The sequence below is a fragment of the Rhinolophus hipposideros genome, assembly GCF_964194185.1.
Source record: "Rhinolophus hipposideros genome assembly, chromosome: 19".
NCBI classification, from domain to species: Eukaryota; Metazoa; Chordata; class Mammalia; order Chiroptera; family Rhinolophidae; genus Rhinolophus; species Rhinolophus hipposideros.
Window position 1 is genome coordinate 25,468,621 of NC_138065.1, and position 23,688 is coordinate 25,492,308.

A 23,688-nucleotide genomic window follows, 5' to 3' on the forward strand; every position below is an offset into this window, starting at 1 on the left:
CCATATTTATGTGGTTTTATTTCTGGGTTATCAATTCTATTCCATTGGTCTATGTGTCTGTTTTTCTGCCAATACCATGCTGTTTTCATTATTGTAGCCCTGTAGTACAACCTAAAGTCAGGCAGTGCGATACCTCCAGTATTGCTCTTTTTTCTTAAGATTCTTTGGCTATTCAGGGTCTCTTGTGGTTCCAAACAAATCTGATGATTTTTTGTTCTATTTCTTTAAAAAATGATTTTGATGGGGATTGCATTAAATCTGTATATGGCTTTGGGTAATATGGCCATTTTAACTATGTTGATTCTTCCAATCCATGAGCACGGAATGTCTTTCCATTTCTTTGTGTCTTCTTCAATTTCTTTCAAAAATGTCTTATAGTTTTCAGCATATAAATCCTTCACATCCTTGGTTAAGTTTATTCCTAGGTATTTTATTCTTTTTGCTGCAATTACAAAAGGAATTGTTTTTTTTATCTCTTTTTCTGAGATTTCATTGTTGGTATATAGGAAAGCAATGGACTTTTGTATGTTGATTTTGTAGCCAGCAACTTTACTGTATTCATTGATTGTTTCTAATAGCTTTTTGGTGGAGTCTTTAGGGTTTTCTATATATAGCATCATGTCATCTGCAAAGACTGACAATTTAACTTCTTCATTCCCAATTTGGATGCCTTTTATTTCTTCCTCTTGCCTGATTGCTCTGGCAAGGACTTCCAACACTATGTTGAAAAGCAGAGGTGATAGGGGACAACCTTGTGTTCCTGAACGTAGAACAAAGGGCTTCAGTTTTTCACCATTAATTATGAGATTAGCTGAGGGCTTGTCGTATATGGCCTTTATTATGTTGAGGTATTTTCCTTCTATACCAATTTTAGTAAGTGTTTTAATCATAAATCGATGTTGTATCTTATCAAATGCTTTTTCTGCATCAATAGATACAATCATATGATTTTTGTCCATTATTTTGTTTATGTGATGTATCACATTGATGGATTTGGGAATGTTGAACCATCCTTGTGCCCCTGGGATGAACCCCACTTGATCGTGATGAATACTCTTTTTAATGCATTGTTGTATTCGATTTGCTAGAATTTTGTTTAGGATTTTAGCATCTGTATTCATCAGTATATTGGTCTGTAGTTTTTTTTTTTTGTGTTGTCCTTACCAGGTTTTGGTATCAGGGTAATGTTGGCCTCATAAAATGAGTTAGGGAGTACTGACTCTTCTTCAGTTTTTTTGGAAGAGTTTGAGCAGGATTGGTATTAGATCCTCTTTGAAGGTTTGGTAGAATTCACTAGTGAAGCCATCTGGTCCAGGACTTTTGATTTTGTGAAGATTTTTGATGACTGATTCAATTTTGTTCCTGTTGATCGGCCTGTTTAGATTTTCCAGTTCTTCATGATTCAGCCTTGGAAGGCTATATGTTTCTAAGAACTTGTCCATTTCTTCTAAGTTATTGAATTTGGTGCCATATAGTCTTTCATAATATTCTTGGATAATACTTTGTATTTCTGTGGTGTCCGTGATAACTTCCCCTTTTTCATTTCTGATTTTGTTAATTAGTGTCTTCTCTCTTTTTATCTTAGTGAGTCTAGCCAAGGGTTTGTTAATTTTGTTAATCTTTTCAAAGAAGCAGCTCTTTGTCACATTAATTTTTTCCATTGTCTTTTTGTTCTCTATTTCATTTAGTTCTGCTCTGATTTTTGTTATCTCCTTTCTTTTACTGTCCTTGGGTTTCGCTTGTTCTTCTTTTTCTAGTTCTTTGAGGTGTAACATGAGGTTATTTATTTGGGATTTTTCTTGTTTCTTGAGATAGGGTTGTAATGATATAAATTTCCCTCTTAAAACTGCTTTCGCGGCATCCCAGTAATTTTGGTAGTATGTATTTTCATTGTCATTTGTTTCTATGTATCTTTTGAGCTCTCCTCTAATTTCTTCTTTGAACCAGTCGTTCTTTAAAAGTATGTTGTTTAGTCTCCCTGTATTTGTGTTTTTTCCTGCTTTCTTTTTGCAGTTGATATCCAATTTCAAAGCCTGGTGATCAGAGAATATGCTTGGTATGATTTCAATCTTCTTAAATTTGCTGACACTGATTTTATGTCCCAATATATGGTCTATCCTTGAGAATGTTCCATGTACACTAGAAAAGAATGTATAGTCTGGTGTTTTAGGATGAAGTGCTCTATATATGTCAATTATGTCCATTTCATGTAATGAGTCATTTAGGGCTGCTGTTTCGTTATTTATCTTCTGTTTGGATGATCTATCCATAGCTGTCAATGATGTATTTAAGTCCCCTAGTATAATTGTGTTTTGGTCAATTTCTCCCTTTAGTTCTGTTAGTAGTTGCTTGGTATATTTCGGTACTCCCTGATTGGGGGCATAAATATTGATGACTGTTATGACTACTTGTTGTATAGTCCCCTTTACCATTATGAAATGTCCATCTTTGTTTCTTGTTATGTTTTCACCCTGAAGTCTGTTTCATCGGAAATCATTATGGCTACACCTGATTTGCTCTGAGTACCATTTGCTTGGAGTGTCAATTTCCACCCTTTCACTTTGAGTCTATGCTTGTCCTTGTAGCTGAGATGTGTCTCTTGGAGACAGCATATGGTTGGGTTTAGTTTTTTGATCCAGTCTGCAACTCTGTGTCTCTTTATTGGGGAGTTCAGTCCATTTGCATTTAGGGTGATTATTGATATGTGAGGATTTCCTGTCACTCTATCTTTAGTTTTCTGGTAACGCTGTGTCTCCATTGTTTCTTTGCCTTTTTGTTGTTGTCTATTATTTCTGTGTGGTGGTATTCTATGATGTTTCCCTCTGTTTCTTCTTCTATTACAGTATATATTTCAGTTCTGGATGATTTTTGAGTGGTTACCCTTAAGTTTATGTAAAGAAATTTTGATATTTAGAGTATTCCAGTTTCTTCAGTACGCTTACTTTCTCTATTCCCATATTCCAGTTCAGGCCTGTACGCTCCCCCTTTTTATGTCTCGGTTGCCACAAATTGTCCCTGTTGATGGTGGTCTAATAGCCTCCTTTAGTATTTCTTGTAGTGCAGGTCGTGTATTAGAAAATTCCTTGAGCTTCTGGATGTCTGCAAATTTCTTTATTCCTTTTTCGTATATAAAGGAGATCTTTGCTGGATATATTATTCTTGGCTCATGATTTCTCTCTTTCAATAGTTTGAATATTTGGTTCCATTCCCTCCTAGCTTGTAGAGTTTCTGCTGAAAAATCTGATGATAATCTAATGGGCTTTCCTTTGTAGGTTACCGTCTTCTTTTCCCTGGCTGCCTTGAGGATTCTTTCTTTGTCATTGATTTTAGACAGCTTCAATACAATGTGCCTTGGTGAAGCCCTGTTGGGATTGAGGTAATTAGGTGTTCTATTTGCTTCTTGGATTCGAGGATCCAGTTCTTTCCACAAGTTTGGGAAGTTCTCATCGACGATTTGTTTGAGTATATTCTCTGTTCCCTTCCCTCTTTCTTCTCCTTCTGGTATGCCCATTATTCTTATATTGCTCTTTCTGATGGAGTCAGAAAGTTCTTGTAGAGTTCTTTCATTTCTTTTAAGTCTCAAGTCTCTTTCTTCTTCCATCTGTGTAAATTCCAGGTTCCTATCTTCGATGTCACTGATTCTTTCCTCCATCTGGTCAACTCTACTACCTAAGCTGGATATTTTATTGTTAATTTCTTCTATTGAGTTCTTAATCTCCAGAAATTCTATTTGGTTCTTTTTCAAAATTCAATCTCTTTTGTAAAATGCTCATGGTGTTCTTTGATTGTGTTTCTGAGTTCATTAAACTGCCTTTCTGTGTTTTCTTGCATCTCGTTCAGTTTTTTCAGAATTGCAAGCTTGAATTCTCTGTCATTTAAATCAAATATTTCCATATCTCTAAGTTCCTTTTCTGGAGACTTTTCACTTTCTTTCTGAGCTGTCTGTTGCCTTGGTTATTCATGGCAATCTATGATTTATTATTTCTCTTTCTAGACAACTACAAGAGTGGCTTCTGTAACTGGTAGGTAGGAAGAGGTCTTTCTTTTGTTTTTCAGTACTTGGTAGAATGTTTTATTTTTCTCTCCGCTGCAGTCTTTTTTTTTCCTCTCTCACACAGTAGTGCTATGTTTTCGGTGCACTATTCAAACTCCTCACACAATGCGGAAATATCCTGGGAGATGGGCTTCTCCTCTTTTAACAGTTCACCTGGGTCATAGGTCCCCTTGTCCCTGTGGGGATACGGAGAGCTTTTGAAGTTCCAAAGCTCTCTCTGTACTAGATTCAGAGCCCGTATGTTTCAGCATTTTACTCCTGCCGGAATCGCCCAGATAGGTGGGGTCAGGGGCTGTGTAGTTTGTGAGAGGTGGTGGAGAGCATTGGCGGCGACCATCACCACAGCTGGGCCCGCTTCCACAACTCCCTCTCCTTTGCCGGAACTAGTTGGGCTGCGAATCTGTGTCTGCAGTCCACAGTTCTCAGAACAGCAAATATTCTGTTCTTTTGATCTGACACTGCTGTTGTTCCACTTCTAGCACCAGGCAGGAGGGGCGGGGCGTGCTTTGGGAGGGTAGGGAGGGGGCGGGTAGTTTTAGTGCCTAAGGTATCCATTCTCTGCTCAGCAGTGATGGCTTAAACCACCGTTGTGAGCCTTCTTCCCTCAGTCTTTTCTCCGAGGTTTCTGCCGTGAGCATTGTGTTCAGCCGTGTTATCCGCTGCCCCCTCAGCTCTGTGGGCTGTAAGCGGAGCCCTAGGAGTCCGAGTTCTTCCCTCTCCCACAGCTGCGGTAGTTCCGGGATGCAGCGAGCTCGGAGCAGTGAGCTAGGTCTGCGTCCTGCACGGACTGTCTCCGCACTTCTCCCTTTCCTCCTCCCCGGCTCGCGCAATTCTCCCACCTTTAGGTGAATTCAGTAGTGGGCCTCTTTGTCTTGCCTGTCTGCTGTGCAGGGAGTTCTTTGTTGAGGTATTGTTGTTCGATTAGTTGTAAATTCCAAGGGAGCTTTACAGTGGCTCAACTCACGCCGCCATTTTGATGACGTCTTTCCACTTTGAATAATATGTGCCAGTCCCTTCTAGTGGATTGACCCAGTAGAAATCAGTAGACAGTCTCATGGGAGCGCCCTTGTAGGTAACTAACTGCTTTTCTCTTTCTGCTTTTAAGATTCTCTCTTTGTCTTTAATTTTGGCATTTTAATTATAATGGGGCTTGTTGTGGGCCTCTTTGGGTACATCTTGTTTATACTCTCTGCTTCTTGGGCTTGTATGTCTTTTTCCTTTGCCAGGTTATGGAAGTTTTTTATCATTATTTCTTCAAATAGGTTTTTAATTACTTGCTGTCTTTCTTCTCCTTCTGGTATCACTATGATGCAAATGTTGATGACACTTCTTGATTTTGTCCCAGAGGCCCCTTAAACTCTCCTCACATTATTGGATTCTTTTTGCTGTTCTGGTTGAGTGTTTTCTGCTACCTTATCTTTCAAATCACTGATTTGAGCTTCTGTTTCATCTAATCTGCTGTTGATTCCATTTATGTATTCTTCATTTCAGTTATTGTATTCTTTACTTTTGACTGATTCTCTTTTAGGTTTTCTATCTCTTTGTTTAAGTTCTCACTGAGATGATTGAGCATCTGTATAACCACTGTTTTGAAGTCTTTACCTGATAGATGGCTTATTTCCATCTTCATTAGTTCTTTATCTGGTGCTTTGTTCTGTTCTTTCATTTGGGACATGTTTCTTTATCTCCCCATTTTGGCTGCTTCCCTGTTTTTGTTTCCATGTATAAGGTGGAGTTTCTATGTATCCTGGCCTTAGTAGAGTGGCCTTATATTGGAGATGTCCTGTGAGGCCCAGTGGTGCAGTCTCCCGGGTCACCTGAGCCGGGTGCTCCAGGTGTGTCCCTTCTGTGTTTTGCGTGCGCCCTCTTATTGTAGTTGAGACTTGGTTGCTGTTTGCATGTGATGGGAGGAATTGCCCCTCAGACTGATGAGTTGTGAGGACTGGCCATGACTATAGTGGAGGAGCTGTTGTGCAGCGGCTGACCCTATGAAGCAGGATTTGCTTTAGCAGGGCTCTGGTGCCTGATTAGTCTTCCCTTTTGGTATATTGTTTTTGAAGGTGGTTGTGTGGTGCTCTGGTGTGGTCTGAAGGTGGCCACTGGGTATGTTGGTTCTGAGCCTCTTGAGAGGGCCTCTGTTGCAGGTCAAGGTCAGCTGCTGCCTATACTCTTCCAGGGGCCACTTGTTATTAGTTACAAAGTGAACTGCAGATGGTTGCCACTTATTCTAGACTTAGAGATGCCTAGAAGAAGCTAAGCTGTGAACTGAGGCCAGCTACCACTCGTGCCAAGCTTGGGGCTGCTTAGCAACAGGTACAGGGCAGACCAAGGCCAGATGTTGCTTTTGGGGGGTTGGTAAATCTGTGAGAGATTTTAGGTAAGTCCACGGCATGAGCTAAAACAGGCCATTTTTATGGAAAAGCCACTGGAAGCAGCTTGATTGGGCCCGCAGCTTTGGTGAGTTGGGGTCTCAAAGAATCAGCAGGGTGGGGGGAATGGTGTTAGCCAGGTTGATGGAGACTCAGATATGGTGGCCACCTAAGCCTGCATGTTTGTATAGGAGAGGGCTCAACAAAGGAACAATGGATTCTACCAGCACTCTGTATGGGAGAAAGCTGCCACTCCACCTCTTGTCCTGAAGCCAGACAATTCAGTTCCTTCCCAGATGTCCATGGCACCTTTTGAGCTGCTGGTGTAGTGCTGGAACTCAGAGCGAGTTCATGTGCAGGCCCTTTAAAAGGAACTCCTGTGACTGCAGCTGCTCTCCATCTCACGATCTCCACTGGTTTTCACCGCCAGAAGTTGTGGGGACTTCTCTCCCTAGCACTAGAACCCTGTGCTGGGAAACCTGGTATGGGGCTGGGACCCCTCTCTCCTCAAGGGGAACCTCTGCAGCTGAGATGCCCCTCCCAATTTTTAACTTTCTAACATACGTGTGTGGCTAGCATATACCACCTCTTTGCTCCTCCTCCCGGTTTCAACGTGGCTTGTTCTGTATGTCCTTAGTTATAGAAGTTCTGTTCAGGTAGACTTCATGCGTTTGTCCATGATGATTGTTCTGTAATTTACTTGTAATTTTGATATGGTAGTGAGAGGAGGCAAACACAGCATTTACCTACTCCGCCATCTTGACTGGAACTATCCCCTTTCTTGAGGATTAATTTTTTCCATGATTCTTTTAAAATTAGAGCCAGCTTTTATACAAAGAGGCTAGACTCAGTCCTGTTAGATGGCTTGTATTAATAGTATTATGTTGGGTGAACATATCTATATGTTAGAAGCTTGAGTGTGCGTATTCATGAAGGAACTGTACTGAAATGGCACTGTTGTTTGGAAGGCTTCATAGTGACATAATTTGAGTGTGATGTGGGTCATTCTCTAAATTTGAAGAGTTTACAAAAAGCCATGGTATTTTTGTAAAATGGTATTTTGTTGGTATTTTTTTCTCATTTGAGGTTTGAGTTATCAAGAAGAGAATGGAGGAATTAGACAAATTGGAGGTGAAAGAGGAAATATTAAATGGGCCACGTGTTGAACTGGAGTTTGTTAGCATATAGTGGCAATAGTTCTCATATGTAAACATGAATTTTCCCATTATGGCAGTCAGCTCCCACATGTACTTATGTGAACATAATTCAAATATAAGTAAGCACTTTTGTTCACCATTTACATTCATTAACAAGGGATTCTGCATGCATTTATGAGGTGTGGTCACTAAATATGGTGAATGCTGCTGCCAAGGGCCACCGAATGGAAAGGCAGAGATCTTCAATAGGTTTGAAGCAGTGCGTCAAACCTTAGTAACAGTGTATGACAAGTTTCAACTCTTTCAGTTCATCAGTTGAATATGAGCTATGGTTGAAAGAAGGTGTGTTTTAAAGTGTGCCATAAATCATGGATCATGAACAACACATTAACGTGAAATTTTGTTTCAAACCACAAAAAAGTGCTAAAGAAACACATGAAATGTTAACATTAGTTTATGGTGATGCTGCAGTGACCATGAATACGGTTTACAAGTGATTCGAGTGATTTCATAATGGTTGTGAATTGATTGAAAATAAGGAGAGATCAGGACGTCCTTCAACACCAAAAACCTGAGAATGTTGAAAGAGTAAGTGAAATGATTCGATTAAACAGGTCATTGACTATTAGGGAAATTTCTGAGGATCTGAATATCTCTTATGGTTCCGTTCGAAGCATTTTAACAATAGATTTGAACATGAGGTGAGTGAGTGCGAAATTTGTTACATGCGTTTTGACTGTGGAGCAAAAGCAACAGCGTTGGTTAATTTAGTTGGAGTTGCACGATTGTTCCTCTTCCTATTCCACCTTTTGAGAACATGTTGTCACAGAAGCTGAAACTTGAGTCTATGGTTATGAGCCTGAGACCAAGGTTCAGAGTTCTCATTGGAAATCAGGCAGTTCTCCTTGTGTGAAAAAAGCGCGTCAATCACAATCTAACATTACGGTGATGTTGTGTTTTTTGATCTTGATGGGATTGTGCAAGCTGAGCTTGTACCCAGAAACACTATGGTGAACTCTGAATATTATAAGGGCTTATTAAAGCATTTAAGAAACTATGTACATACAAAACGGCCTGAGAAATGGGTAAACGGTTTCATCTCCCATCATGACAATGCTCCGTGTCACACATTGCTTCTGGTATGGCAATTTCTTTTAAATGAAAACATTATGGTGCGTCCTCATCCACTGGATCTGGCACTATGCAACTTCTGGCTCTTTCCCAAAGTCAAAATGACCATAACAGGTAAACGTTTTGAATCGATTCAGGACATTGAGGCAGCCATGAAAGTGCAACTGAAGACACAAAAGAGGATTTCCAGAACTGCTTCAGAAAATGGCAAGAACTACGGGATAAGTGTGTTTGAAGCAAGGGGGATTAATAGCAATGTGTCCTTTACTGTAATAATTTTTTAAAATTTGAACATTCACCATATTTTTTGATCACACCTCGTAGGTGTCCCTGAACCTGATCATTTCAGCCAGACTTCCTTCTTAAAGACTATACTTATTTCATATAGTCAAAATATGAAAGCTCTCCTGATTAGCCATCATTCTAAGCTGTATATTTTCACTCTACTCTTTCTCCCCATTTCATTTAGTCATCGTAGTTAGAAACATCAGTTTCTCTATATATGTCCCTGGCACCTGATGAACAAAATTGCTTAATTGTATCTGACTTATGTTCAACTGAGGATATGTGAGAGCCAACTGCCACAGTGGGAAAATTCATATATACATATGTGAATTATTGCTAGTATATGGTAACAAACTCCATCTCAATACCTGGCCCATTAACAATCCTTAAAACCATTAATGCTCCTGGAATGGAAATTCCATGAGGGCTGGGCTGTGTCTATCTTGTTTGTGCTGTATGACATGATACTGTGCAGTCAAACCAGTGGCTCAGAATAAAGTATTTTCAAGGGAAAATCTGTTTTAGGGGACCAGATCAGAATATTGAGAAGTTGAGGAGATTATTTCTAGAAAGCCGAACAGGCTACTTGAATACTTTTTACCTCCTGTTTAGGTTGGCATTTGTTGCTGTAATGGTATTTTTAACCCCATTATGTTCTGTGTTACCTACTCCAACCTATGTCAAAATCCTGTCTCAATTATTATATAATTCGGTGTTTCTTTCAGTTCATTCACCTAGGTCATTGTCCTTTTGCACCTAAGGATTTGTAACTACCATTTTCCCAGAACCAGTTCAGGTCCAAAGCAAGAGGTTCGGGTCATATGTGTAGCCCTGATATTACTGTTGCAGGTCTGGTAACAAGGAGGACTGAACATGGCTTTGGTAGCTTTATCATCTAGAGCACAGAGGTGGGAGAAACAATATTCTGATGTGTCTGACCCTATCACCACACAGGAGATGGGTTTAAAAGGCTACACAGGGATAGGGCAGTGCCTTTGTCACTGTACTCATCGTAGAGATTCTATTAAAGTCCTCACCTCTCTGATTTGCCTGGAATGTGCTCTTCTTCAGAGATATGCCTAGTATCATGATACTGTAGCCCTATGTCACATGACCTACACAGCCTCATAAACTGAGAAGTGGAGAACTATGTACATAATCCTGAGTCACGCAGAATGCTGTTGCCTCTTTACTATAGACCAGCTTCGCTGCTTCTATATGTTCTGTTACCTCACTAACACCTTTAGGGTCTACCCAGGCTCTTCAAAGTAGATGTATAAGCAACATGAATGCTGTGATTAACTAATTCATAACCAACTCATAAGTAAGTAAGTAACAAAGGCTGCTCTATCAGAACTGAAGGCTCTCTTAGGACCAGAGACCTTGTTTTTGCTGAGGAAGCATTCAGGTCTGAGGATGATAGTGGCCATGCTAGATCCATCTGATTAGTCTCTGGAGAAGAATAATAATTAGAAAGTACTTCGAAAATGCCCACTCAGTTGTTATTTATAGCTTTCAAAATTTATTTAAGTATATTCTTAAAATTTGTTCTGGTTTAGTTATCAGTGGGCCAAAAAAAGGCATGGCTTGAAAAAGGCTGTGTTTTTTATACACTTCTTAGCTGACATGTGTAAAATGTAATTACATTGTACTTGGACTGACAGGGAAAGATGAGGGTAGAGGTAGTAGTGTGGAGGCTAAGAGAATGTAGAGCTTTAAATATATCGATTTTTCTTGCTCCCCGAAGATTTTTAAAGTGAGCTAACCTCATTAATCCTCTGAAGACTCAATGACAAGCAATACTGAGTTTAAACTGGGCTGATGAGATCTCAGCCAGCAGTTCATTCCCTTCGGATTCATGTTTTTATGTTGGCATATTTCTTACTCCTCAAGCTGACATTCTTGAGCCGGATACTCTCAGGGAAAGGGTTGAATGTGGGTTATATGTTTGTCCAGGTTGTCCTAAGGGCACTGGTGTGTAATTCTTTCCTAATCTAAGCTCCATCCATTCCTGCTCTTATTTAAAAAGGGAAAAATGTTTGGAGTGTGGAATCAGGTGTGAGTAGCATTAGCTTCTGTTTCCATTCGAAAATTTCTGTAAATAATTCTGTAAAACATTGGTCCCCAACCTTGGTTAGACACACACTGTGGATCACAGGTTAATGATATGTCGGGGGAACGCCACAAAAATAATAGAATTTGTTTTGTGTTTATATTTTTCTCATCCATTTTATTCGTGTATATATGTTTTATACTGAGTCTAATATATTGTTACGCTAGTACCTGCATATGATTTATGGGAAAACACAGATTTTGTGAAGGTGTGTGCTCAAAATAGTTTTCAGTTAGGAGGAAATGATTAAAAAATTTAGAGACCACTCTTTTAAAAATCTGGCAATGTCCTCCTTTGCGAAGCGTTTCATGGTGTCACACCCTTCACAGAGCTGGTGAGTGGTCTAACTAGTGACTTAGTAACATAGAGGATATATCTCTATATAAATGAGGATATCAGGGAGGAATAGCTAATCCATGACATTTTAAACTTTTTAAAGCTCTCCAACCCCCATTTTCAAACTCGATACAAAGGAGTAAAATATAAATTATTCTCAGAGAGGCTATCAAATGAGTATGTGAGGGAGATACTGCTATGGCCCCAAGTTTTACAAGCCTTTCCATATTCCATTGTGTGCATGTTGGAAGCATGTGGAGTGGCTAAACTGCATTCTTGCATGAGAAACCTCCTTTGAGCCTTTGAGTGTTTGTAAGATTTATTAGGGGAAACCTTCACTCTTGTGGTGTGTAGATATACTACACATAATCATGATGTTATTCACTGGAATGTTGCTCTCTAGTTCTGTGCTTTTCGCCCTTGTAGATTATGGGGCTTGCTAGACATCCTTTAAATCTGTCAATTATTTTTATTCTTTGACACTTTTCTGGACTATTTCACAGTGTCTATTACAGTGGCTTTATAATTTCAGGGAGGAGGCAGGCAAGGGAAAGTGAGTAGGGAGGGAAATCTGGCCTAAAAATAAGAGCTGGAAAAGTAAATTCTTCTGAAGCCATATAGATCAGACATGAGATAAGAACTGCTAATTCATTAGATTATCTAGAATCCAGCATAGCAAAGAATTTGACAAGTGATTTAGACTTCTTTGTTTTTACATTTTACCTTTCTTTAAATTGTCCCCCAATATTAGCAATTTGTTTTTGATGTCCAAAGCAACAAGAACACTATCATTATTTGAGAAATCACTTCAGAATACATCTTCTCTTTTTTTTCTTTTTAAAATTTTTTTGGGGAATGTTGGGGAACTGTGTTTTTCCAGGGCCCATCAGCTCCAAGTTGTTGTCCTTCAATCTATTTGTGGAAGGCTCAGCTCAGCTCCAAATCCAGTAACCGTTTTCAGTCTTAGTTGCAGGGGACACAGCCCACCATCCCATGTGGTAATTGAACCGGCAACCTTATTGTTGAGAGCCTGAGCTCTAACCAACTGAGCCATCTGGCCGCCCCTCTGGAAGCTCAGTAGTAGCTCGTTGTCTTCAGTCTAGTTGTGGAGGGCACAGCTCATTGGCCCACGGGGGAATCAAACCAGCAACTCTGTTAAGAGCTCACGTTCTAGCCAACTGAGCCATCCGGCCACCCCCAAAATACATCTTGATAGTACTGACTTTCAAATTAGAAACTGAGGGTTTGGTTGAATGTGATGAAAAGGGTTTGCAGTCTCTGATCTGAAAACTCTAGACTTCCCTGTATCTTAGGTTTAAGACACTTGACATGTGGAAAGCAAATTACTCTTCAGTGAGTAGTTAGACAGTAGTTATACAAGGAGCTCAAGAGGCATGGTGCCTGGGTGGGAAACCTGGCTCTGCATAGACTAACTTGGTGACCATGGGCAGCTCTCTGACCTCTCTGTTCCTTGGGGGTCTTCCTCTGTAAAATGATGTTAATGATAGTCCTTCCTCCTGGGTTATTGTAAAGACTGTATGGATCAAAACATTCCGTGCTAGTAGATAAAAGTGTTTAACTAAATGCTCACTACTTTTATATCCTAAAAGGCTTGCCTTCTTTTTAAAGAACAGCTATATAGAGTGACCAGTTTTATTAATGGAACAAAAAAGGACTAGAGTTATAACATGTTTATGTTATAGAATATTTTGGATTTCCAGAGAGTAGTTCATTGTCTTTTCTATGATGCTCTTATTTTATGATGGCATTTTCTTCTGGAAAGATACAAGTGAAAAACTTGATTATATTGAATTTTAAGGGGAGCTTTAGATTATTCACAGGCTGTCAACTGAGATGAGAAATAAGTATTCCAACTTTTATCATAAACCCCAACTAGTGGCTGGATTAATAACAACAACAATAACAAAAACAACACTGTGTGTAATAGATTTACATCAGGAAAAAGGTTAGGCAATATTAACTGTCTTGTTTCTTTTCAGCACAACATAAAAAATGACTCTTCCATGTGGTTCTAAAACTCTATGCTTTAAACCTCTAAAGGTTTCATGGCTCTTCCTTCCCAGGATTTGGAGTCTTAAATATTTTTGCTGCCATTTTAAGGAAATGGTAGAACTGTCATATGGAAACATACAAGGGAATACCATGTTGCCATGTTGCCAAGACTTGTAAGAGGATTCACTAAACTGCTGTGTCATTCCTCAAAGCTATCTTTACTCTTCATATCTATGTGATTTTACATAGTAATTAAGAGTCTCTTAGGAGGTCAAACAAAAACACCATGTGATGCACAATAAATGCCATGGATTGATGGTAAAAAGCTGTTAACCAATTCCTTTCATGAGAAAATCCATCAAGATGGCAAGCACTGGTGTTTGGAAACCTTTCTACATTATGTCATATAATCATAGCAGTGCTTTGTGAAAGCATGAGAAAGGGTTGATCCTGATTGATACAGACCCCACCAGGAAAATCCAGGGAGTTCTTTGCAGTGAGATGATGTCAGTACAACATTTGGGAGGCCTATATAAATGCCAAACAGTATTTAACCGAGATTCGCTTGTGTGCTCACTTGCTATTATGTCCTAAGAAAGCCATCCAGGAAAGTGAACTCTCAGATGAAATTTCTTATGTACTGTCTTGTGTGTTCTCTATAAGGTAAATGGGACCAGATCAGTCATTACTGGCTCTGATACTGTTTCTGGTATCTATACCTCAGTCTCCCTGGTCCCAGCCTTTGTGTTTGTCTGGCTGTCATGGTGGCTTGGATGTTTCTAGAGTAACAAATTCTAGGAATCCTGAATGTCACTTAGTCCAGACCTTGACTTTTCCATAAGTGTTTGCCAAAGTGCTTTCTGGACACTTGGTCGTTTCAGACTTAAAGCTCTCCATTCTCTGGTTGAGAGATAGGTGTTAAGTACCTGAGTAATTGAAGTTTTATATGTTGTTGTATGTAGCTATGTTTCTTTACTTTTATTGGTTTTTTGTTCTAATGTATAAACGTTCTACAGTTTATCCATTCTACTATTGATCAGGCATTTTGGTTAGTGTAAGGACCATTATTAACAGTGCTGCTAAGGCCATTCTTATAGTTGTCTCCTTAGAGACATGTACTGAAATGCAAATAATTGTAAAGTCAACCACTATGTTCACCACTTAGGTCAAGAATTAGGCCATTGCCTTTCTTTAAAAGACTTCAGTAAATCAATTTTCAACACAGTTTCCCCTTCTCCCCCTGCTCCACCAGCTATTGACCATTTTTTCTGCCTAGAATATGTGTCCCATCCTACTCCCTCATCTCTGATGCCATATTTCCCCGAAAATAAGACCTAGCCGGACAATAAGCTGTAATGCATCTTTTGGAGCAAAAATTAATATAAGACTGGACCAGATCTTATTTTACTATAATATAAGACCTGGTCTTACATAATGTAATATAATATAAGACTGGGTATAATAAAATATAATACCCAGTAAAATAGAATAAAATAGAATAAAATAGAATAAAATAGAATAATATAATATAATATAATATAATATAATATAATATAATATAATATAATATAATATAATATAATATAATATAATATAAAATACCGGTCTTATATAATGTAATGTAAGGCCGGGTTTTATATTAATTTTTGCTCCAAAAGATGCGTTAGAGCTGATTGTCCGGCTAGGTCTTATTTTCGGGGAAACAGGGTAGCTCAATAATTTCCTGTAAGAACCTTCCCTGACCTACCTTTTCTTGATTAGTGTTCCTCTGATGTGCACTGTAGTATCTCATAGTCCCCTGCTCTACAGGGTTCATCTTACTCTGTTATAGTTGCTTTCATTTCCTGAGTCTTCTGCCAGACTTTGCCAGGCTGTCAGTGTCACCAGGGGAGGGAACATCTCACTATGTTCATTGTTGTGTCACCCAGTGATTGATGCACAGTAGCTGGCACGTGTTGAATGGATGTAGTTGCTGGGAATTTCCAAGTTCCCGTGCCTTCATACAAGCTGTTTCTAATTACTTGAAATATGCTGTTCCCTTTCCCCTGCCTTGTTGGCTCTTTCCTGTCTTTCAAGCCCTATGGACTCTTCCCCGTCTGCTTCAGGCTCAAATACTTGCTGTCCTCCTGTGTCCTTAGGGCATTTGGATCATACTCCCTACTCAGCACGTCTCCCATTGTGCTGCAGATAGTTGCTCATAGGTCTTTGTCCACCACTGGAGTACAGTGAGGAAACAAGACTTGCTCTTACATCTTAACCTTCAGAGCCTGATAACCCTGCCCAGTACTTAGTAGGTACTAAATAAATGTTTATGGAATGTATTAAGCTGTGGTTGTTTCCTTATAATTGGTTTTTAACATTAAACATTCCAGTAATTCAGTGAAATATGTTAGGCAGACCATACCAATATGAACTAGCCTCCATCATCTTTTCATGGAAATTTTTTTCTAGAATGTTATTTACGTCATCCATAGAACATTTTGTAATTCTTTTTCAACTATGGATCATTATCAAAAATTTAAAACATTGTATACGAATTGTGTTAGAAAAAAATTCACATCATCTGTAATGCTACCACCAGGTAAGGTATCCTTATAACATTTTGCTGTATTTCTTTAAGAAAAACGCAGTGTCAATATTGGGACCATTTTTGTCTGTCATTTCGCCTGGTTTTCTTTTTTTTTTTTAATTAATTAGATTTATTGGGGTGACAATTGTTAGTAAATTTACATAGATTTCAGGTGTACAATTCTGTATTATATCATCTATAAATCCCATTGTGTGTTCACCACCCAGAATCAGTTCTCCTTCCATCACCATATATTTGATCCCCCTTACCCTCATCACCCACGCCCCACCCCCTTACCCTCTGGTAACCACTAAATTATTGTCTGTGTCTATGAGTTTTTGTTTCTCATTTGTTTGTCTTGTTCTTTTGTTGTTTTTGGTTAATATGCCACATATCAGTGAAATCATAGGGTTCTCTGCTTTTTCTCTCTGACTTATTTCACTTAGCATTATACTCTCAAGATCCATCCATGTTGTCACAAATGCTACTATATCATCTTTCCTTAACGCCGAATAGTATTCCATTCTGTATATGTACCACAACTTCTTTATCCATTCATCTATCGAAGGACATTTTGGTTGTTTCCATGTCTTGGCCACCATAAACAAAGCTGCAATGAACATTGGAGTACACGTGTCTCTATAGAGAAATGCTTTCAGATTTTTTGGGTAGATACCCAGGAGAGGGATTGCTGGGTCATACGGTAATTCTGTTCGTAATTTCTTGAGGAACCTCCACACTGCCTTCCATAGCAGCTGCACCAGTCTGCATTCCCACCAACAGTGTATCAGGGTTCCTTTTTCTCCACAGCCTCTCCAACACTTGTTACTATTTGTCTTGTTGATGAAACCATTCTGACTGGGGTGAGGTGATATCTCATTGTGGTTTTCATTTGCATTTCTCTGATGATTAACAATGTTGAGCATTTTTTCATATGTCTATTTGCCATTTGTATATCCTCTTTGGAGAAATGTCTCTTCAGGTCCTCTGTCCATTTTTCAATTGGGTTGTTTGTTTTTTTGGTGTTGAGTTTCATGAGTTCCTTGTATATTTTGGATATTAGCCCCTTATTAGAGGAACTGTTTGCGAAAATCTTCTCCCATTCAGTTGGTTGCCTCATTATTTTGTCAATAGTTTCTTTTGCTGTGCAGAAGCTTTTCAGTTTCATATAATCCCATTCGTTTATTTTAGTTTTTACTTCCATTGCTTTTGGAGTCAAATTCATAAAATGCTCTTTGAACCCAAGGTCCATAAGTTTAGTACCTATGTTTTCTTCAATGCAGTTTATTGTGTCAGGTCTTATGCTTAAGTCTTTGATCCATTTTGAATTAATTTTGGTACATGGTGACAGATAGCAGTCCAGTTTCATTCTTTTGCACGTAGCTATCCAATTCTGCCAGCACCACTTATTGAAGAGGCTGTCTTTCCTCCATTGTATGTTTTTAGCTTCTTTGTCAAAAATTATCAGTCCATATCTATGTGGCTTTATTTCTGGGTTCTCAATTCTATTCCATTGGTCGATGTGTCTGTTTTTCCGCCAATACCAAGCTGTTTTGATTATTGTAGCCCTGTAGTACATGCAAAAATCAGGGAGTGTGATACCTCCAGTATTGTTCTTTTTTTTTAATATTGCTTTGGCTATTCGGGGTCTTTTATGGTTCCAAACAAATCTGGTGATTTTTTGTTCTATTTCTTTAAAAAATGCCATTGAGATTTTGATGGGGATTGCATTAAATCTGTATATGGCTTTGGGTAATATGGCCATTTTAAGTATGTTGATTCTTCCAATCCATGAGCACGGAATGTCTTTCCATTTCTTTGTGTCTTCTTCAATTTCTTTCAAAAATGTCTTATAGTTTTCAGCATATAAATCCTTCACATCCTTGGTTAAGCTTATTCCTAGGTATTTTATTCTTTTTGCTGCAATTGCAAAAGGAATTGTTTTTTCTATCTCTTTTTCTGAGATTTCATTGTTGGTATATAGGAAAGCAATGGACTTTTGTACGTTGATTTTGTAGCCAGCAACTTTACTGTATTCATTGATTGTTTCTAATAGCTTTTTGGTGGAGTCTTTAGGGTTTTCTGTATATAGCATCATGTCATCTGCGAAGAGTGACAATTTAACTTCTTCATTCCCAATTTGGATGCCTTTTATTTCTTTCTCTTGCCTGATAGCTCTGGCGAGGACTTCCAACACTGTGTTGAAAAGCAGAGGTGATAGGGGACAACATTGTCGTGTTCCTGAACGTAGAGCAAAGGGCTTCAGCTTTTCACCATTAATTATGAGATTAGCTGAAGGCTTGTCGTATATGGCCTTTATTATGTTGAGGTATTTTCCTTCTATACCAATTTTAGTAAGTGTTTTAATCATAAATGGATGTTGTATCTTATCAAATGCTTTTTCTGCATCAATTGATAGAATCATATGATTTTTGTCCTTTATTTTGTTTATGTGATGTATCACATTGATGGATTTGCCAATGTTGAACCATCCTTGTGCCCCGGGGATGAACCCCACTCGGTCGTGATGAATAATCTTTTTAATGCATTGTTGTATTTTATTTGCTAGAATTTTGTTTAGGATTTTAGCATCTGTATTCATCAGAGATATAGGTCTGTAGTTTTCTTTTTTTGTGTTGTCCTTACCAGGTTTTGGTATCAGGGTAATGTTGGCCTCATAAAATGAGTTAGGGAGTACTGAGTCTTCTTCAATTTTTTGGAAGAGTTTGAGCAGGATTGGTATTAGATCCTCTTTGAAGGTTTGGTAGAATTCACTGGTGAAGCCATCTGGTCCAGGACTTTTGATTTTGGGAAGGTTTTTGATGACTGATTCAATTTCGTTACTGGTGATTGGCCTGTTAAGATTTTCCAGTTCTTCATGATTCAGCCTTGGAAGGCTATATGTTTCTAAGAACTTGTCCATTTCTTCTAAGTTATTAAATTTGGTGGCATATAGACCTTCATAGTATTTTTGGATAATCCTTTGTATTTCTGTGGTGTCCGTGATAACTTCCCCTTTTTCATTTCTGATTTTGTTAATTAGTGTCTTCTCTCTTTTTATATTAGTGAGTGTAGCCAAGGGTTTGTCGATTTTGTTAATCTTTTCAAAGAACCAGCTTTTTGTCACATTAATTTTTTCTATTGTCTTTTTGTTCTCTATTTCATTTAGTTCTGCTCTGATTTTTGTTATTTCCTTTCTTCTGCTGACCTTGGGTTTTGCTTGTTCTTCTTTTTCTAGTTTTTTAAGGTGTAACATGAGGTTGTTTATTTGGGATTTTTCTTGTTTCTTGAGATAGGCCTGTAATGATATAAATTTCCCTCTTAAAACTGCTTTCGCGGCATCCCAAAAATTTTGATAGGATGTATTTTCATTGTCATTTGTTTCTATGTATCTTTTGAGCTCTCCTCTAGTTTCTTTTTTGACCCAGTCGTTCTTTAAAAGTATGTTGTTTAATCTCCATGTATTTGTGTTTTTTCCTGCTTTCTTTTTGCAGTTGATATCCAATTTCAAAGCTTTGTGATCAGAGAATATGCTTGGTATGATTTCAATCTTCTTAAATTTGCTGAGGCTGATTTTGTGTCCCAATATATGGTCTATCCTTGAGAATGTTCCATGTACACTCGAAAAGAATGTATAGTCTGATGTTTTAGGATGAAGTGCTCTATAGATGTCAATGATGTCCATTTCATCTAATGTGTCATTTAGGGCTGCGATTTCGTTATTTATCTTCTGTTTGGATGATCTATTCATAGCTGTCAATGATGTATTTAAGTCCCCTAGTATAATTGTGTTTTGGTCAATTTCTCCCTTTAGTTCTGTTAGTAGTTGCTTGGTATATTTCGGTGCTCCCTGATTGGGGGCATAAATATTGATGACTGTTATGTCTTCTTGTTGTATAGTCCCCTTTACCATTATGAAATGTCCATTTTTGTCTCTTGTTATCTTTTTCACCCTGAAGTCTGTTTCATCGGAAATTATTATGGCTACACCTGATTTTCTCTGGGTACCATTTGCTTGGAGTGTCAATTTCCACCCTTTCACTTTGAGTCTATGCTTGTCCTTGTAGCTGAGATGTGTCTCTTGTAGACAGCATATGGTTGGGTTTAGTTTTTTGATCCAATCTGCTACTGTGTGTCTCTTTATTGGTGAGTTCAGTCCATTTACATTTGGGTGATTATTGATATGTGAGGATTTCCTGTCATTCTATCTTTAGTTTTCTGGTAAGTCTGTGTCTCCATTGTTTCTTTGCCTTTTTGTTGTTGTCTGTTATTTCTTTGTGGTGGTATTCTATGATGTTTCCCTCTGTTTCTTCTTTTATTACAGTATATATTTCAGTTCTGGATGATTTTTGAGTGGTTACCCTTAAGTTTATGTAAAAGAAAGTTTGATATTTAGAGTTTTCCAGTTTATTCAGTACGGTTACTTTCTCTATTCCCATATTCCTGTTCAGGCCTTTACGCTCCCCCTTTTTATGTCTCGGTTGCCACAAGTTGTCCCTGTTGATGGTGGTCTAATAGCCTCCTTTAGTATTTCTTGTAGTGCAGGTCGTGTATTAGAAAATTCCCTCAGCTTCTGGATTTCTGGAAAGGTCTTTATTTCTCCTTTATATCTAAAGGAGATCTTTGCTGGATGTATTATTCTTGGCTCACAATTTCTCTCTTTCAATAGTTTGAATATTTGGTTCCATTCCCTCCTAGCTTGTAGAGTTTCTGCTGAAAAATCTGATGATAATATAATGGGCTTTCCTTTGTAAGTTACTGTCTTCTTTTCCCTGGCTGCCTTGAGGATTCTTTCTTTGTTATTGATTTTAGACAGCTTCAATACAATGTGCCTTGGTGAAGGCCTGTTGGGGTTGAGGTAATTAGGTGTTCTATTTGCTTCTTGGATTCGAGGATCCAGTTCTGTCCACAAGTTTGGGAAGTTCTCATCGACGATTTGTTTGAATATATTCTCTGTTCCCTTCCCTCTTTCTTCTCCTTCTGGTATGCCCATTATTCTTATATTGCTCTTTCTGATGGAGTCAGAAAGTTCTTGTAGAGTTCTTTCATTTCTTTTAAGTCTCAAGTCTCTTTCTTCTTCCCTCTGTGTAAATTCCAGGTTCCTATCTTCGATGTCACTGATTCTTTCCTCCATCTGGTCAACTCTACTACCTAAGCTGGATATTTTATTGTTAATTTCTTCTATTGAGTTCTTAATCTCCAGAAATTCTATTTGGTTCTTTTTCAAGATTTCAATCTCTTTTGTAAAATGCTTATGGTGTTCTTTGATTGTGTTTCTGAGTTCATTAAACTGCCTTTCTGTGTTTTCTTGCATCTCGTTCAGTTTTTTCAGAATTGCAATCTTGAATTCTCTGTCATTTAAATCACAAATGTCCATATCTCTAAGTTCCTTTTCTGGAGACTTTTCACTTTCTTTCTGAGCTATCTTGTTGCCTTGGTTATTCATGGCAATCACTGATTTACTATATCTCTTTTTAGACATCTACAGGGTGGCTTCTGCAACAGGTTGATTGGTATGCGAAGAGCTTTTGAAGTTCCAAAGCTCTTTCTGCACCAGATTCAGAGCCTGTTTGTTTCAGCAGTTCTGTTTACTCCTGCAGGGATCCGCCCAGAAAGATGGGGCCAGGGGCGGGGTGAGTTGTGAGAGGTGGCCCTGAGCAATGGCGGCGACCACCACCACAGCCAGTCCTGCTTCCACAGCTTTCTCCCCTTTGCCGGAACTAGTTGAGCTGCGAATCTGTGTCTGCGGTCCATAGTTCTCAGAGCAGCAAATATTCTGTCCTTTGATCCGATACTGCTACTTTATTGCTTCTAGCACCGTGCAGGTGGGGGCGGGGCGAGCTCTGGGAGGGTAGGGAGGGGGCGGCTAGTCTCCGTGCCTAAGGCTTCCGTTCTCCGCTCGGCAGTGAGGGCTTAAACCACCAATTTCAGCCCTTTATTTTCAGTCTTTGCTCTGAGATCTGCTGTGAGCGAGCGTTGGGTTCAGCCATTTTGTATGCTGCCCTCTCAGCCCTGTGGGCCGTAAGCGGAGCCCTAGCAGTCCGAGTCTTTCCCTCTCCCGCAGCTGCAGCTGCTATAGTTCCGGGATGCAGTGAGCACGGAGCTAGGTCTGTGTCCTGCGCCCGCGCGGCTCCGTCTCCGCACTTCTCCTCTCCCTCCTCCCCCGCTCGCGCGATTCACCCACCTGGAAGTGAATTCAGCAGTGGGTCTCTTCGTCTTGCCTGTCTGCTGTGCAAGGAGTCCTTTGTGGAGTTATTGTTGTCCGATTCCTTGTAAATTCCAGGGGAGCGCTACAGAGGCTCACCTCATGCCGCCATTTTCCCCCCGACCTCTGTGCTTGCTTTTTAATCTAAAACTTTCATTTTAAATCTAAAACTTAATATGAATAAAGTAGGAAAATGGCACATGGAATCATAAGACTAAGACTACTTCCTTTGCATGGTTTTCTACATGGGCTTTCATTTTGCTGTTTTAAAGCACATCTGATGAAACTGCACACATTTGGTATGTCAGCGTCTTTGTTTTGACTGTAGTCCTGTCCCTTTGGCCTAGTTTCACTATGTGTCCCTGAACATCTATTTCTTCTTCTGTAAAATGTAAGCAATAATTAACCTTCTGTTTTGAGATTTAAGTGAGATGATCTAGCACGAAGCCTGGTACTGAGAAGCTATGAAATAATGCTGATTTTTCAGTTCTCTTTCCACTTCCTGACTTTCTTTTCTATTTCTGTAAACATTTTGAGTATTTGCCCTGAGGATAAACTGATAAGGCTTTACTGATGCCACAGAACTGAAACAGAATTGGTCTTCGAAGAACTTCGAAGAAGTTACAGATGTCTAAGCAGAAAACTGGAATACAAGACAAAATAAAATAAATGATAAATAGAGATGCAAGCAATGTGCTGGCTGGGTGACTTGGGGGACCTTATAGAGGAGAGGATGTATGGTATTAACAGCGAAGGTCACATGGATTTTCATAGCTGAACATAGTAATAGATAATTCTGATACTGAAATTGCATGGTATATTTGATGAGTTAGTGAACTGTCTGCTTTTTGGTGTGAGTGTGAGTTAGGGACCTGTAGTAGATAAGTCTGGAAGAATAGAGTGGTGGCAGTTCTCTGATGCAAATAGCTTCACTCCATGGCTGAAGAGCTTGTATGAAGCCTAATACACCTGGGCCGTCTCATGTGTATATTCAGTATTGAAAACTGCAAGAAAGTACAAAATGATTTTAAGACACTTCCTAAGCATCGGGGATCCATCCGATGTCATTTATTATCAGGCTAGACATGGTCCTTGCAGTATAAATTCTTCTGAATAGAGAACAAGTGACATACTTGATATAGTTAAAGAATTTATGTCAGAGCACTCTAAACAAATAAGACTTGTTAGTATGGAATCATACTTATGATTTCTCTTAGAGCAAGGAGGATCTCCAAGCAAACACTGCTACCCACCTCTTTTCCTTTGCAAATAGGAATCAGAGTCGCAATAGGTAATTTAACTTCAACTTTTGTGAATTCTGTTTACATCATACCAAAGATCTGTTCTAGGGAGTTTAATTGTCTATGGTCAAAATAGCTTTAGGTGGATGTTGTGTTTGTATAGAAATAATAGAAATTAACAAGTAAACTTGGATGTCATGGATTAAAAATAAAGT

General features: G+C 38.9%; 1 protein-coding gene across 9 annotated transcripts in view; it reads left to right on the top strand.

Moving 5' to 3' along the window:
* Positions 1-23,688, top strand: part of CARMIL1 (capping protein regulator and myosin 1 linker 1) — a 381,971-nt gene that overhangs the window by 179,015 nt on the left and 179,268 nt on the right. The window lies entirely within an intron of this gene.